The sequence below is a fragment of the Cupressus sempervirens genome, chromosome 6 (genome assembly GCF_028749045.1).
Source record: "Cupressus sempervirens isolate cs-2001-9-10 chromosome 6, ASM2874904v1, whole genome shotgun sequence".
NCBI lineage: Eukaryota > Viridiplantae > Streptophyta > Pinopsida > Cupressales > Cupressaceae > Cupressus > Cupressus sempervirens.
The window spans coordinates 516492609-516500565 of NC_143123.1; the positions used below are offsets into that span (position 1 = coordinate 516492609).

The following is a 7957-nucleotide window of genomic DNA, read 5'->3' on the forward strand; positions in this document are numbered from 1 at the left end:
TATCGCTCCCACTCAACCGTGAGACTTTCCTGCAGATGATAACTGAAAGAACAACCTCACTTTGATACCCCACTTGTTAGGATTTAACCACAGACAGAAATAACAATTACACGCAAATATAAACAATATCAAAAAATAATTGATCACACAAAAAATAACACAAGACACTAAGATTTAACGTGTTTCACCCAATCCCTAGGCTACGTCCACTTAACAGCAAGTCTAATATTATTACAATCCAGTGATTACAACCTGATTACAATTTGTACTCTCTTACAACTCAATACCACCGCAAGAACCAATTTTTGCATCACAACAATGAAATAATCCCTAACCCTAAGCCCTTTTATACAAGTATTTTTATCGCTTTAGGGTTATAATTAATAATTACATGTTGCCCCAAAACCCTGATAAAATAGGGCCCAAAAAATTATTTATAAAGTACGTATAGTACTTTCGTGATCAGTCACCAAAAACTAACAAATTAGGCCTTTTTCCAATTACTATAATTCAAAACAAATTTTGTTTGCAACTTATTAGATAATGTTATATTATTTTTCTTCCTAATGTCATTTTTTCATTTAGATTTTATTTAAGAATATATTAAATAGATGGAAGTCATTTATACAATCATAATGAAAAAAATAAAAAATTGATAAATCTCAATATAAATCTTAAATTAACAGTTTATAATAAATGCAATAATATAGATTAGCAATGATAAATAGCAATTGAAACTATTTCATTTATTATGCAATTATTTAATTTTAGCTAAATTTAAATTATATATAAAGTTATTTTTGAAAAATCCTTAATGTATAATTTAAATATTTCAAATTTCAAACATCAATTTCCTATTTTATGTCTAAAATTTAAAATATTTATCAATGTTTAGAAAAGTAGAAATTAAAGTTAATTTTATCAATATTTAGAAAAGTAAAAATTAAAGTTTATAAAATATAACTTTTTAATTGAACTAATGATTCTTAATATATATATTGATAATTTGGACAAAAAATAAAATTTTGACTTCTTATTATTATTTATGTATTTTTAAATATTGTTATTTTAATTTTATATTTTTACATATAATAAAAAACTTATGAGAGAATACCTCTATGTTTTGATATTTATTTTGAAAATAATATACCTATAAGAGAAGATAAGATAAATTTATTAATGTTCAACAAGAGACCAACGAGGGTCTAAGAAAGAGCAACGCTTAAATTAATTAATATAATTAATGTTAATATTTTGAAATGTAAACGCTTAAAAATAATAATATAAGAGTTTGTGTTAGTGTTGGCATGGTCGTGTGGTTATATTTTACCCCTTGTTTGCATTGATTTATTGTTAGTTATCAATTAAAATATTAGTTTAAGGTTAGTTATTTTGGAGTTGTATATTATAGATGTATATACCATTTGACCTTGAAATAGATATTTACCACTCACTACTAACAAGCAACATGAAACTCCATAGTTCAATGCATCGGGACAATATCAACAACTGTCATGTTAAGAGATTACAAGTTGCTCACTAATCACTTCATCGTTCTCACTAAAGGCTGTGTTCTTAGTATTCCAATTATGTCTTCTGTGTTTAATAATGGCAACTGTTCTATATATAATTCTGAGCTTCTAGGAATCAACAGTTTTCCTTAGATAACATTTGAATATTGGTTTACAATAGACAATTTTACCATAACAATCAAAACTATTATGTCATCCATTTTAAGTTTACAATTAAATAACTCAACACAACAAAACACAGGAACTTCAGCACTTGTGCCCCTTGTTTAGATTCTAGCATAATTGTCACTTCATTCCTAAAATTAATATTATGAAATATTATAAATAAATTTAATTTAAGCAACCTAAAATAAGTCCTTCCCCCTCTAAAAAGGGATCTATGAAATAGAAATTGCCAAAACTGTACACTCAAAGGAAGCTCTTCACTGTGAAACCTATCAAATTCTTGAAGAATACTAAAACCTTAACCATCAAGAAGCATAATATAAACATTTTATATAATATAAACACAATATGGATCATAAGATTGATGTATCAAACTACAATAAGCTGAAAGTACCTATGAGTTTACCAAATCCTAACTGTCAGAACATGATTGTCTCAGACCCATATAGATAGCACAATCACAAGCATTACAGAATTACATCAAACGACTATACATAAGTTATAGAAAAGTTCTGAATATAAAGTTTCAGAGCAGAATAATATTTCTTATCTCCTCAACCCATGATTCCACCCAAAGGACACTACATCAATTTATGTACATTACACCAAGTCTTGGGGTCCATGAAAGACAGCACCACTATCTCTACAACTGGGAACTCTGCTACTGCTGCAATTGGAAGCTTTGTTGTTGAGATCGCAACCTCTTGTACCCTTTCCTTTTCTTCTCTCTTCCTCCCCTCTCCTAGCTTTTCGATCAAATTGTAAGACAAATTTCAAAAGGAGTTTTGTCCAAAAGTTTGTTTGGTCCATGAAAACCCATGCATGATCTCCCAAATGAACACACCCCTGGCTAAGCCATCCTGAAGTAGCCTCTCTATTGTTTTCTTTGCAAACCTCATAGTTACTGTGACCCGCCAACAAACATTGTGGGTTATTAAACTCCTTACTGACTTAGTAAGCACTCTATCCCTGCCACCAAACACATCATCATTTCTAAATTTTCAAATCAAAAATAGAATTTTAACAGAGAGAACAAACCAAAAGATATTTACATCTTTCTTGAGGATACCCACAGCCTACTACAATCTCCCATCTATTAACATTACAGCTGATAGAAATTTGAGATAAATCCCACATGTCCTTCACATAAATACAATAAAAGAAGATATGCTTCACAATCTCAAGCTACCTACAAGAGGACCAAAATTTGGGTTCCCCATCAATTTTGAGAATAGGAAGCTTATGCAAAATGAGACGTAAAAAAAACCCTTCTTTTTAGGCTCGATAGATCTGCTCCAAAGATTTTGAATATCTTTTTACCATGAGGATGCATCTTGGTTATCAACGAGATGATTATCCTTGTTATAGCTTTAACACTGGGGAGAAGGGATCCACCAGGTCATCCAAAGAGGGTGGTCTATCTTCAACAATATCACAAAATTTGGGGAGGGAGAAGGGAGAGCAAGCCTCCCTAAGAACAGTGTAAGCCCTCTATTGAAAGAGAGGTCACAAGTTCAAATCCCACTGGGGGGTAGGGTATGTACGCCTTATTTGTAGTGCCAAGCGCCTCTCGAAAAAGAGTACGAGGTAGTCCCATATCACTGTCACCATATGTAAACCCAAAAACTATGGCATAGTGTCGTGGATTATAAAACCCACTTACTTTTTTTTTTTATTATGATTGGGGGCATCAGATTTTAAGCAAAATTCATTCCAGCTCACCACGTGCCCCATTTTCATGATATCTATGAACCTCTACCCACTTGGAAGCCCAATTCCTGGCCAAGTAGCCTTGGAGATGTGCCAATGGATTACCATGATAATTTGAATTCCACCGTATACATCTTTATGCACACACATTATTGTTGTCACTAATAATGTTGTTATGCGTAATTGAGTGTAACACTTTCCCAGGCTTCCCAGATGACTTTGAAAACAATTGACCCAACTAGCTTGACATGGAAATGGCCAACAATCGTCACTGAGCTGCAAGGTCTTCTATGCAAGACTTTGCTTTGGAACAGAATATGAAATATTATGTTTTACAAGGATCTTCTATGGTTCTTCCCCTTCAAATGTTTTGAAAATACACTTCGCTGAATGTTCCAAACTTAAGATCTCATTGTCAATTATTATCCTATAGCCCTAATTGTTTAGTCTGAATAGCAAAATGGAACCACTGCCCAAAGTTTCAACAAATTTAAAAATCACGTTTGAATCTTTGAATGAAAATATGTCCAGAAATTAGCCTACTTGCAATCATACTCAAAGAAGTAAAAAATCCTCCATAAAAAACCCTACCTCGTAACTTTTAAATCAGCAACAAAATGTGTTAGACAAGCAAAATCTTCCCAAGCGGGTCCATAAAACCCAATTACCTCCAATTGACTACGCATTAAGCATCTATGTCACTCAAAAGAATACTACTACAAGTAACTCAAATCCATCAGTTTTTGTTGGTCACTAAAGCTTAAAATCCTCCAATATCATCAAACCCTAATTGCTGACATAAATTGTCCACAATTGTTTGGTAATAGAGCTAGTGCACTTTTTTCATTCCAAGTTGTTAAGATTCCAGATGGACTTACGCCAGTCTTTTTTAACTTCCATAACATTGGAGTGTCACTCAAAATAGCACAATCCACTATGCAGGCACCTCTACCATGTATCAGCAGCACTTAAACCTCACCTGATGTACTAAAGCACGCCCATGTGACATGTTTGCTACTGTAAATTGTTAAAAATCCACTCCCGAGAACAGCTATACATCCATAATGCCACTTGGAGATTTGCTCTTTACTCAAAATGCACATATCCTGAATATTTGTTACTTTAAAAAGTAGACCCAAACAGGGACAGAGGCAAAGAAGTTATCCTCAAAGTTCCATATGGGAGCCCATTTACGGAAAGAGAGTCATTTTACCAATCATCCAAGGTCCCCCACAAAGGATACGGTCACAATCCTCTTTGTTGGAGAACTCAAACAACAGGAAACCCATAGGGAGGGCAGCAATCTCAACTTGGCCTTTCAGATATCATTTCTTTTTAACATAAGACCAGACTTCTTCAATGTTAGGGTGGGAACCAGGAAACTTACCAGTAAGTGTAGTCCCCAAAGCCGATATCGAAGAATCTAGAACGGGGTTAGGGATAAGAATACATAACTCCCCATTTTGGCATCCCATTTTAACAGATTCCCCCGGAAGCGAAGACTTATTGCTCAAGTTGGCTCCAAATTGCTTGCCCCAATCTTTTTTATCCCACTTGAAGCTCCCTTTAATAGGATCCTCTGACCCCACTTTCACAGACACCTCTAACCCGCCTTTCACTAACCCAGAGGCAACACTTTAGGGAAGTGGGACTGCAACGTCAAAAGATCTGACCCGAGGCCCCTGCCACCCGTCATTCAAGACACCATCAGAAGAACCCCCCAGAGATTCCGGGAACAGAATACGGTCAAGTTTAAAACCAACAGAAAGGTGTGAAACACTTGCGGATCCACGGTGTTCATTTAAGATGTTTTGTCAATTGAATGACCTAGTTTAAGCATACCTTGAGACAACTTGTGCCCCTCGAAGATAAATCATTGCTAAAACCAGGTTTATTCAAGTGGGTTGACTGAATGACTGTTAGGTACTCCTATTTGTATCTCTTGACATTTAAGTAACTAGCAATCATACCTAGGTGTGCAACAGGTATGTTGTTTTGGTTTATCTATAGTCAATCAAACTAAATATAGTCTGTTTTTCAAAAAATAATTAATTAATTAAAATAATTTCTGAACATAGTTATTTTTTATTGACTAAACATTATAACGGTCAATTCAGACATTTGTACCCCATGAATCTTATACACTACATCAACATGACTATTAACAACCTTTGTTCAATTTACAAAAATTAAACAAAAATGATCATTTACCTAGGGAGAACATTATTACCCCTTCCTTGTATACAACATATTAAAAAACTCAGAATAACATATTAAAAAACTCAGAATATCATAGAATGACATTTAACCCCATAAACATTGATACATTCCCTTTGCAAATGGCCTTCTTGACACCCATGAAGGAGTTATTCCAAAAGTCATTTGGCGAGAAGATAGGAGTTCAAGTCTCCTTCCACCAATTTAGTGGAATTGGCATGTAATGTTGATAATGTCTCTTAGGGTCTGTTTGGTTCGTAGAATTTAAAAAACTCGAATTTCTACAAACCTTGATTTAGCCAAATTAAGGTTTTGTATATCTTTATTCCGATTTTTGGGATTTTACTAAAACCGTTTTTGTCACTCGAAAGATGCGTGTGAAGACACATTTTTATGCGTAAGCTTGGAGTTGAAGGCAAATTTCAAAAAGTAGTCCAATCTATTGTTTTTACACTCCTTAAAAAACAAAACCAAGTTTTGATTTTCAATTCCTACTTTTTTAAGGAAGTTGGAAAACCTGGTTTTGAGGCAAAATTGGAAGTCTCGTATGCTAATTCCATTTTTGCAAATTTTGAAACAAACGCACAAATTTTCAAATCCAGATTTTGAAAAAGCTAATTCCTGTCATCTTCTAGAAACCAAACGACCCTTAAAGATTTTCAATTTCTTATTAGACCTTGTTTGACATGCAAGTTTGAATATATGTACAATATGTTCTAGTAACAACTATTTGATACATTGAATAGAGAAACATGATTCTATTGACATGGTTGTATAATTATGACTTTTTTAGAACTAAATTAGAAAATGTATAAATAGTAACTTGCATTGGGTGTAACATTTTCTTTGATCAATTTAATTTTTAAACATAACTTTGTATTGAATAAGTTCTAACAATTAGTTCTAAATATAAATAAATGATACAAATAGAAATCATTCAAGCACAAAAACAATAAATTGTACAAACTAACTAATATCTTGTAAATTAAGTATATTATGTTAAACAAAATACTATAATTAATAACAATTAAATATATTTATTTTAAATTGAAACTAGACGTCAATGAACATACAAAGTTTAATTATAGAACATAAAATTTAGACATATATTATTGTTCAAAGGAAGTTATAATTAATAGATTGTATCATCACACTAAATAAAATGGGTAAATGATTATAATACAAACAAAATAATGTTATATATGTATCTTAAAAAGAAATATTAATATTTTTTTAATATTAAAAATAAATTAATTCTTCTTTTTCATCTATTTTTCACATTTTATGATAAATATCTAAACAATTTCTTTCTTATAATAATTTTGGAAACACAAAGTAAATAGAATAATTACAAAATAATTCTTAAATAGATAAAATTTCTTTTTTTAATATACATATATCATTTGTTTTTATGTGTTGTGATTACTTATTATTATTAAATATTAATCTTGAGTAGATTCAAATAATAGGCTCACTATTTCCCATTGTGTTGTAGGCCTCTTGCCTATACATATATCATTTTTATATAAATATAATAATTTTTTAAAAAAATTAAAAAGTGAGTAAAATTCAAATAGTTTTATGATTTATTTACTTATTATTAAAAATTAAAATAATTAAAAGTAAAAAGCTATAAATTAATAATAATTCTCAATAAATCATAATAAAATAATCTCCATTTACACCTAATATATATCTAATAATGTTGAATCATAATTAATTTTTAGGAATAAAAAAAGAATTTGATATTGTCTTTTTCAATTATCTATCTCAAGTGAGTCACACAATGTGAAAAAGAATTAACCAATTAAATGGTGCTAAATTACAAAAGCTAAATAAAAATCCAATTCCATCATAACTATTTGTTACAAACTATTACTAAAATTAACAAACACCAAAAATAAAGAACACATAGTGTTTAGTTTTAATTATATAATTAGTTATAAATTATATTTAAATTAATATGTTTAAAAGAAATTATATAATAATTATAATTTATTTTTTATATATGAATATTTAAATCATTTATTTATTTTTATATGAATATTTAAAAATGTAATAATGCATATGATATAGAGTATTAAGATGTATTATTTATCAATAGAATTGAGTAATGTCATTTAATTTTAAGTTTTTTTATGTTTCTAATTTAAGGAATTTGAATCTTATTTTTAAAATATAACTAAAATTAGCATACTCTTAGTAATACATAAGACTTATACTATTAAACTATTATTTTGAGCTCACTACTATCTATACCTATATTTCATACATTTTGAAATAGCTTAAGATAAATTTATCATTATAAAAAAGAAAAAAAGATGTATATATAC

At 30.3% G+C, this 7957-nt stretch overlaps 1 long non-coding RNA gene across 1 annotated transcript; it reads right to left on the reverse strand.

Annotated features, from left to right (window-relative positions):
* Positions 1–1995: 1995 nt before the first annotated feature.
* Positions 1996–5305, reverse strand: LOC149553287 (uncharacterized). Its single transcript, XR_016353065.1, has 2 exons — positions 4387–5305; positions 1996–2666 (listed from the first exon to the last, which is right to left on the reverse strand). It is a non-coding gene; the product is annotated as an uncharacterized LOC149553287 (long non-coding RNA).
* Positions 5306–7957: the final 2652 nt, after the last annotated feature.